Here is a 10934-nt window from a genome sequence, read left to right on the forward strand (position 1 = left end):
CACCCCCTGTGTGTGTGCGTGTGTATGTGTCTATGTGTGTGTGTTTATACAGTTCTGTGTTTTGTATTTGTGTTCTGATTGAGCAGTTATGTTTATATAAACTAATGAAAAGAATTGCACACATATAAACATTAAAACGTACATGAGATTGTCTAACTTATCAGAATACGTACACATTGCTGTTGCTCTCTTTTCAGCGTATAGATAAATAACAAATTTTTGCATGGCTTCTTTCCACTCCCTTGTGAATGTCTAAACTGTTTTGAATTATGATATTAATTTATTTTATTTTCTTACTTTCAAACTTTTAACCTTTTAAGTAATGTGATTATGTGTTAATAACAAATCAAATTTAGAAAAAGTAATTTCAGAGGAATGTTTTGGCTATCATTAGTGCTAAAGTTTGATTACTTTATTATTAGCTTGTCGATTATTTGTTTTACTCTTAATCTACTTACTGTGATCACTTACTCCAATCAACTTGACAAATTGTTGAACTCAAACCGACTTTTTGATAAATTCCAAACATGTCTCTAAGCTCTCGATTCAGTCGTGCCTTTTCGTCTAAAAACCTATCCTGGAAGGCTTACTCCATGGTACACAGATGAAACCTGTACACTTAATCATGCAGAACGCTTAAGCGCAAATGGCGTGTAACTAAACATGAGGTTTTCCGTCAGGCATGGTGTGACAGCCTGCTGAAATACAAAGAAGCGCTCGTTAAGCAAAAACGAATTATTTCTCTTGAAATATCGGTCTCAATGAAAACATCCCTAGTAAATACTTCTTTGATACTGTGGCAAAGCTAACACAACAGCATCCTCATCAACCAACCAAGACGAGATCTGAGGTAGACCACGTCCTCACAGGCACCGCCATGACATTTGAGGGCATCTTTCTGCAGCTCTTCATTTTGACTATGGACATCCACTCTACTTTTTCCATCCATCCATCCATCCGTTTTCTATACCGCTTGTATACCGGGGGTCACGGGCGTGCTGGGGCCTATCTCAGCGGTCATCAGGCAGTAGAGGGGGGGACACCCTGAACTGGTTGCCAGCCAATCGCAGGGCACAGAGAGACGAACAACCATTCGCACTCACACCTAGGGTCAATTTGGAGTGCTCAATCAGCCTACCAAGCATGTTTTTGGGATGTGGGAGGAAACCAGAGTTCCCGGAGAAAACCCACGCGGGCACGAGGAGAACATGCAAACTCCACACAGGGAAGGTCGGAGGTGGAATCGAACCCGCACCCTCCTAACTGTGATGCGGACGTGCTAACCAGTGCTCCACTGTGCTGCCTGCATGTAACTAATGTGAAATAATTAATGGAGCTAGTATATTATCAAACTTGCGCTATCAATAAATAGGACTCAACGCTTGACATGTAGCTGACTCAGTTACTCAGTCGCCTACTCTACGTTTTCTTTGGCTTATTTTATAGTGTGTTCAATGTTGCCCACTCGGCATCCATTGCAGCTTGGTTGTCCTGGAAGCGGAATCGTCCCATCTGCGGTCCCTTCTCAAGTTTTCTCATTTTTCCCAAGTTGGGGTTTTGTGAGTTTTTCCTTGCCCTCTTGGCACTTAAGGTCAGGGGATGTCGAGAATAAGTGTCCACTGTGGCCATGTGAAGGGTTAGGATTTGAGACATGTTTGTGATCAAGGGCTGTATAAATAAAATTAACTTGACTTTACTTGATTGCTACTCAGTAAATGTTGCTGCTCATTCAGAAACAATATCCATCTTTGAAAATCTAAATCTCTTATCAATCTTTAACATAAGTGAATATAGAATCTGCATGTTTGATGCCATCGTCCTGTTTCAGTCTTCAGTTATCTTTGGGGGTTTTTTTCAGTTCAACAGAGACTTTCATTTGCTCAATACAAGATATACAAATCATCTACTGTACATCGTCTGTTGTGCCATGTGGTTCTTTGTTAGTTTTTAGTAGGATATACGTAGGTGTGTCCAGCTATAGGACAAATCTCCCAAAAATCCAAATATCAGATCAGCCAACTTTACATAGGAGCATATTCTCCCGGGTGCTTAAAAGGCCCACTTCTATTCACTTTTTGAGCTGCGCAGATTCTCCCATCAACTTGATAGCATCAGATGAGCGCCTTCATGAAGTGCACACACTCTGAGTGGGGTGACGTTTAAACGAGGACGTTCTGTCAAATCTAGCGGTGCCTAAGCACTAGCGCCTCTTGAAGGTGAAACATTCATATTACATGTTTTGATTCAATGAATTGCTTTCATGCTCAGCTGGAGACAGTCGAGTGACCGACCGAGTGGCTGCTTTTGTGCTAGTGGCTTGCAGTAATATTGTCTGTAAGAGGCCTGGACCACATACAAGAGGCATTTAAAAACCTTATAGGTATATTACCAGAGATGCTTCCGAAAATCCTCAGGTTCAGTTGGGAAGATTGACGCACTAACACCAGCGTCCTGGAGGAAGCTGACATCCCTACCATCACTGCCACCATCGCACAACACCAGCTCTGATGGACTGGTCATGTTGTCCCCATGCCTGATCTTCGACTTCCGAAACAAGTTCTCTACTCCTAGCTTGCTGAAGGAAAACGTGCCCCAGGAGGCCAGACGATTAGGTATAAGGACAACATTAAAACAAAGCTCAAAAGGTTCCACAAAGACCTTAAAACCTGGGAAGACATGGCAAACAGACTGGTGGACATACTGGGGGGCCTGGGACTTCCACATAATACTTGCAGGTGGATTAAGAGCTTCCTGACGGGTCGCAGCCAGAGGGTGAGAGTGGGCCGTCATACATCCACACCTCTCAGTCTTGGTACCGGCTCCCCACAGGGCTGCGTACTGAGCCCACTGCTTTACACGCTCTACACACATACATGCACCCCCGCCCACCGCAGCAACACCATCGTGAAATTTGCGGATGACACAACCGTGGTGGGGCTCATCTCAAAGGGGGATGAGTCTGCCTACAGCAGGGGTCACCAACTCCGGTCCTCAAGGGCGCCATACTAGCCTGTTTTAGATGTATCCCCCCTGCAACACACCTGATTCAAATAATCAGGATCGCTATCAGCCTTAATAGAGCTTGCTGATGAGCTGATCATTTGAATCAGGTGTGTTGTTGCAGGGCTGCACCTAAAACAGGCTGGATTGGCGCCCTTGAGGACCGGAGTTGGTGACCCCTGGCCTACAGGGACGAAGTGGTGCAGCTATCGGAGTGGTGCGGAGAGAACAATCTGCTCCTAAACACGGCTAAAACCCAAGAACTGGTCATTGATTTTAGGAGGAAAAATAAAACGGACATTCCACCAGTTATCATCAACGGGGTCTGTGTGTCCTCCTTCCGCGACCTGGGAGTCCACATCGAGGAGGACTTCACCTGGGGCGTGAACACCTCTGAGATGCTTAAAAAGGCCCAGCAGAGACTCTACTTCCTAAGGGTGCTGATGATGCAGAGCATTACACAAAGACTGCTGGTGTCCTTCTATTGCTGCTCCATAGAAAGCACTTTAACGTACTGTATATGTGTTTGGTACTCCAGCTGCACTGCTGCTCAGAGGAAAAAGCTCCAAGGGGTCATCAACACAGCACAGAAGATCATTGGCTGCCCTCTCCCCACACTGGAAGACCTACACAGAACCCGCTGTCTCAAAAAAACACAGAACATTCTGAAGGACACTTCCCACCCTGGCCACTCCCTTTTCGAACTGTTGCCATCAGGCAGACGCTACAGATCAATTAGGTCAAGGACTAGCAGATTCGCCAACAGTTTTTACCCTACAGCGGTAGTCACATTGAATGCCGCTAAAAGAAAATGATTATGTCTGTGTATGTTCTTCTGTGGGTTTTTAGCTTGTATTTTTGTATCTTTTTATTTTATTTTTTTTATTTCATGCACTGATCGGTTGGCACTTTTTAAATTTCATTGTACATGTGTGACAATGACAATAAAGATCTATTCTATTCTAAAAGATAGGTTGACATGGAGAAACCTTGTCCATGAGGGTGCTGCACTTTATAATGCTGACCTCCACTGTACTGCAGAAGACAAGCGCAGACTCAGAAAGAAGAGAGCATCCACCAAACAGGCCCAACCCAAGCCCGCCACCACATTCAACTGCCCACACTGCACAAGAACAATTGGGTCCAGGATCGGCCTTCATGCCCATCTGAAGACCCACAAGGACCAAGACGGGGGACAGTCATACTTGTCCACGAGTGACGGCCGATAACGATGATGATTGTCTGTAAGCACAGCTTACAAAAATTTTAGTCATTCTAATGGTGGAAATGAGTTAGATTTTGAAACATTTGTTTTTATTAACATATGTGGGTCGTGAAATCCATAGAAATGCTCATATGTGTGCCAGGAAGAGTTTCTTGGTAACACTTAAACAACATCCATCATGCTTGCTTTTTCAATCAATGGAACAGCTCCAAATACACATACAGTCGTGAGTACAGTCCTCCACTTAAGTTCATTGATTCATTCATCTTCCGAACCGCTTATCCTCACGGGGGTCGATGACGTACTGGAGCCTACTGCACCTGTCTTAGGGAGATAGGTGGGGTAGACCCTGCACTGGCCGCCAGCCAATCGCAGAGCACACATAGACAAAGTAACATTCACACACACATTCACACCTACGGGCAATTTGGAGTGGTTAATCACCTCATCATGAATGTGTTTGGAATAGTGGAGTAGATTAACCTCTACCAAAGCGATGGAAAGGCCAATGGAGTAACAAAGGATACGCTTCTGATCCAAAACACACAAGCTCATCTGTGAAGCATATCAGCCCTTTTCTCCAAACGACTGACTTGGCTCCTACCCACAAAGTACGATATGTCAGGCTGGTGAAGTGATTTCAGTGTCATAGTAATGAAGCACTTTTGCAAATTTGTTCAAGTACAGATGTGATCTCTGCACCAATTGGTTCAGAGGCTGAACCTTTTGAAAATAATTCCAAAAGAGGGGTTTTATCAAACACAACACTGCTAATCACCTAATGGTAATGAAGTAAAGCAGTGGCGCCCTCATGCTGAGGAGGTTTTCTTCAGATGGAATTGAGGCCTCAGTCATGGTGATGGGAAATATGAACAGTTTAGTCAGTGTTAGCACAAAACATTCAGGGTAAGTAAAAAAATGTCAGGAAAAAACTACCAAAGCAGCTGAACATTACTTAGAGTAAATCAGTTGCACTCAACGCACTTGTGTTCTTACTTGCATTTAATATGATTTTGATCTGATCGGTAGTTAATTCAGAACACAGCCACATCACAGTCCGATGGACGTCTGGGATGCCAGGTGCACAGGGTGCACAGACAAACACACAGAGTGTGCTGTAGGAGGTTTGAGAGACAGCCGCAGGACGTGTGGCACCAGAGTGGGGTCAAGAGGCGGCTGTAGGGCCTGTGCCACCAGAGCAGAATCAGCAGACTGATTCCAACAGAAGAAGTACGTACCTCGAGCCACAGCAGGGCCAAAGTGGGGCTTGTGGGACTTAGTGAGACCAGGTGGAGACAGAAATATCATGACCAGACAGGAAACAAAACAAAATCAAAACATAGGAAACTACTAATACTGTGCTAATGCAAGACTATGGAACCTGAACAAAAGCGAGCTATGAGAAATACCCAAACAAACAAAAGAGCACATCGAAATCAAGGAAGCCCGAAGCCGAGATTCGAACCCAAATCATTTCACCTGTGAGGTAGACATACTGTACAAACAACTACACTACAGTAACTACCAAAAGAACGGTAAAATTAGCACATGTTAAATCTCACACTATATGCAATACAACGGTTTTATTGTTTTAAATGTCTTTGGAAAACCTGCCCTGGATATGTTGTTATCGCTGTAGAGTGAGGTGTCGAGGTAATCAGGTTGTGGAATTGACAGTTGCCCAGTGAGAGTCAAACATAAGTGAACAAGCTTTGGGATCGATAAAAGTCAGTGATCGCACACAGCCAAAGGTTGTTTAATTGCAGGGCGCACTAAGTGAAATCAATGGCTTATCTGATGACAGTTAACCTTTATACCACAGAGGATTCATAAACAAGTCAGAAAGATGGCTGAGCAGCAGGCATTCTACAGGCTCTCGACAATTATTTTCTGTATCAGCACCTGTGCTTTTTTTTTTGCTGATTCACACTTTCCAAGATGCCTAAAGGGCCATTCAATGAGATTCCGTTGCAAGATCAATAAAGCTGGGGTACTAACATTCTAGGTTTAATGGCGGTTCTGCTGTATGTGTTGTATAATCAATAAAATCATTGAGGATTTTAAAAAATGGATAAAAAGTGCGTGTGCAAGTCAATAGTGTACATCAAAGGCCCTTGTGCTTGTAGCTGATTTATACACAAAGGAAATGGTGTTAACAAAGACTAAAATTGAGATTCCATTTATATAGATGTGCCCATTAAACGGAATTGAATTGACATGAATGAAGCATCCTATGCCGATGACCATTTAAGTAGCAAAGCATAAAAATAGTATATATCACAACATGCAGTCACAAACAAGAATTCTAGAAGCATCATATGGTTAGGATACTGAACAGTTTAGTAGTGCAATCTGGTGAATGATTATTAGATTTTCTCAGACCACACCAAGGTAGAGTGACATTACAATATACGATAGTAGTGCCTATTGGCCGCCCACAGCTGTACTTCCATTATTCAGTAAAAATTTTGGATTAGAGTCCTCCTAATCTTTAAATGAAAATTAGTAGAACAGATTTGTGTATTAAACAAAGCATTTCAATACATATTGGGAGAACAAATGAGCAGTATTTCCAAATATAGTCGGAATTTGACTTATTCAATGATTGATTTATAATACATTACCATATAATAATGATGTAAATACACTGATGTATTTATTTGATGTTGCTTTGGAGATACATTTTTTTCTAACGTTCTAGTTTTGCATCACAAATCCTCAGAATAGAAATCCAATTATACTGATCTGGTCTTACTTGAAAATTAAGAATGCCTGTGCACACCAGTGTCTTTTTCCTTTATCATCTCAAGCTAAATAATGTGTCGTTAGTAGTAAGTTATATTGTGAAAAACAAAAACAGCTGTTACCTGGTGATATGTAGCTTTCCTTAAAATCTCCAAAATGAGGATATGTATAACATGTTAAAAGAATTTGATGGTTTTCCTTTATGTCTAATTTAAAACCAGAGCGGTGCATCTGTATTTGAACAAGGCTTTGATTCATGCATAGACACACTCCCCGATCCCCCTGCTAATCCCCCCATTGGCAGGGGACAAGGACATGTTGACAATTTAAGACCTCTTTCCTAAAACTCCCTAAATAATCTTGTTGACCGATTACAACATCATCACCAGGATTTTGACAAAAGTTTTTAATTAAGGCAGACCCAAAAGGGTAAATATTAGGGGTGTAAATCGCGGGTTTTGTCACGATACGATATCATATCGATACAAAGAATAACGATACGATATTTGCCGATATCTTAAAGCCTGCTGTGATTCATTCACGATACATCACGATATAGTGCTCCACGATCGATTTTTTTTTTTTTTTTAAATAAAAAATATAGAACAATATCCTGATTTATAACAATTCATACGCAAAATCAACAAGGTACTGCAAACTCTTTATTTAGGAAATTACAAGAGTATTGTAGTATACAAAGTGCTTATTTTAACACTGAACTTTATCAAATTCCTATATTTTTTCTCATATAAGTAAAGAAAAATGAATATTCTTTCTTTTTTTGTAATACCATTAACTTTAAAGTGCATTACTGAACTTTTTATTTACAATAATTTTAATTGTCCGTTGAGCCATCTTTTCTTTGGAATCCAAAGTGCTTCCAAACGAATGAGATTGAAGCCCAAAGGGGAGCGAATTTTCTCGTCTTCTTGGACACTAGCCATAGCACCAGCCCAGGAGCCGCGTAGTTGTCGGCTCCCCTTTCACGTGCCTGCTCTGCTCACAACACAACACGCCGCGTACTGCTCCCGGAAAGAGGAAGCAAGCAACAATGAACTGGATTTCAAAATAAAGTCGTGTCTAATGTCCGAGGTCAAACACGGCGATATAAATCGATGTTTACGTTTAGCATCGATGCCAACAAATCGTAGAGCATTATATCGATTAATCGATGTGTATCGATGAATCGTTACACCCCTAGTAAATATCTTATGAAAATATTGAACTATCTCCGAAATAGTATGATGTTTATATTCCAGTGTATAATACCGTATTTTTCGGACTATAAATCGCATTTTTTTCATAGTTTGGGTGGGGGGGCGACTTATACTGAGGAGCGACTTATATGTCAATTTTTTCATAAATTTTCAAAATAAAAAAGTGAAACCGCGATAAACGAACCGCGATGTAGCAAGGGATTACTGTAATTCGAATTTCAAGTGATGTCAGCAGCGCGGCGCGCCGGTTGTTTACATAAAGGACAAAGATTCGATCACGGGATGACGAAGATGACGAAGGGCCCCACGTACTACCGGCATCATTAGCGGCTTTCTTTGTAAGTGACACGGAGGACGAAGAGTTTGAAGGATACAATGATTTGGAGTGACACAGAAGGTTTGAAAAACTATTATGGCTTTTACGCACGACCGGTCCTACTCTACGGAGCTCTCTTTCACCTCCGTGGATGGAAGTCGGGGGCCGGCGCTTGGCCGGGTGGCTGTCCGGGGACGGTGGATGGGGCTCGGACATGGCTTTTACGCACGCCCGGTCCTACTCTACGGAGCTCTCTTTCACCTCCGTGGATGGAAGTCGGGGGTCGGTGCTCGGCCGGGTGGCTGTCCGGGGACGGTGGATGGGGCTCGGACATGGCTTTTACGCACGCCCGGTCCTATTCTATGGAGCTCTCTTCCACCTCCGTGGCTGGAAGTGCCACCTTCGGGGATGGAGGTCCACGCCGCCACACGCCTGGAAGTCGACGCCGGTGCTTGGGGCGGTTAACTATTTACGTTATAGTAATTTGATCTATTTTATTTCGTGTAGCAACTTGTATATGTTTTTATCATTACAGTTCAGTAGTTGTTGGCTCGTTGAACTCTTGTTTTGTTAATTAAAGAGCCGTTTACCAAACCCACGTCTTTCCTTGTACTTTGTTAACGCTACAATATAGTTATATACTAGATCTGTGGAATAACGACGAGGCTGACGTCAGGGCGCAGGCGCGGCATTGTTGACAAATGACGAGGAATTTGATCGATGGATTTAATGATTTGGAGTGACACATGGTTTGATAATATTATTGCTTATATAATAGTTATTTGATATATAATTTATATATCGTTATATGGGCCTGTGGAATATTTTGAAGTGCAAGCGCCGTCAGCGCACCCATTGTTGACATAAAGGACGATCGATGGATTTAATGAATTGGAGTGACACAGATGGTTTTATAAATGTGTTATTTATGTCATAGTTTTTTTAATAACGCTGTATGTTACGTCAGGCCCGTTCTCAGCTCTTTGTTCGTGTTTATGTCACGTTAGCATACCTATCGTTTAGCCTGTTGTTGCTCGTTCATGTCTGTTCTTGGTGTTGGATTTTGTCGAATAAATTTTCCCCAAAATGCGACTCATACCCCGGAGCGACTTATATATGTTTTTTTTCACGTTATTGTGCATTTTATGGCTAATGCGACCTATATTCCGGAGCGACTTTTAGTCCGAAAAATACGGTAGTTCCATAAATCCATCAAGTCATCCAGACAGCCAGTCATCTTGTATATCTGTATTAGAGAATCAGTGAAGGAACATCTATGTTGTTATCACTTATGGAAAATGTACATCAGTAACAGGTACACAGGGATGGTCGGTATTCTTTTCAAGTGCCCCAATAAACCCTCACAATGTGGTCCAGATGATGCTGTTCTTTTATTTATCTATTCACATACAGTGAAACATTAAACGGCGGATATATGTTTTGGCAGGATGCTTGCCACCCTCCAAATGTTGAAAAATCTACATTGGAAAAAAGTGAATCACAATAATTTGTTTTCAAGGTCAAAGTGTTGCCATAAACATTAACTGAACAGCCAATATGATTTATCACATCATACACATGTAAGTATAGGTTAACCATTGTATTGCTTATGCATTAAAACAATACATTTCCTTTAAATGTGCTTAAGTTAATGACAAATGAAGAGGTCATTAAAAAGTCATTGTAGCTCTTGATTTGGGATAAGTAAAAAAAAAAATACACACAAGCACAGAATTCTAACTTGGAACCCCTCAACTGTTAGGCGGAAGTGCTAACCATCATGCTGACCTGTGGCGGTGGACAAACATGGAGGGACCGCCACCAAAAGGGTGGGCTTCACAGGCATCTTGGTCTTACTGCTTAGTAAGAAGTTTTTCCAAGAGGCCATGTGAGGAACTGAAATGTTTCTCAGGGGCTTCACCAACATGTTAACATCAATTAAAATAAACGAGTTTAATGGCATTTTATAAAGCAGTGAATTTTGTTTCAATAAGTTGCAGCTTGTATCTATAGTTTATGCCATTAGTAATTAGGAAAAAATATGCATTTGCATTAAATTGCCAATGAGTACATATTCACAATTAATCATTCTTTAATCAATACAAACGAAATTTTATTTAATGGACCCGGAACCGACAGTCTCCGGATATAACTGACAGAAAATAGTATCCGGTCCACTCAAACCGCTTCTTTGTGCAGTGGTTGTTAAAGTCTGTTCGTTCCAGAACTTCCCACTCTTGTCTCCTGGCGCTGTCGAGCAATAACACACAGATTCGTATGCGTGTTGTGCCGATGCTGTCACAGATGTTCAGAACAGACTAGAGAAGACTAACAGATGTGCCTACGTGGCGGCCATGTCAGCAGGGGTGACGTTCCCATCAGGCTATGCATGATTAGTAGAGCACATGCACATAAATAATTTGTCCGTCAA

The sequence above is a fragment of the Syngnathus acus genome, chromosome 1 (assembly GCF_901709675.1).
Source record: "Syngnathus acus chromosome 1, fSynAcu1.2, whole genome shotgun sequence".
Taxonomy (NCBI): Eukaryota; Metazoa; Chordata; class Actinopteri; order Syngnathiformes; family Syngnathidae; genus Syngnathus; species Syngnathus acus.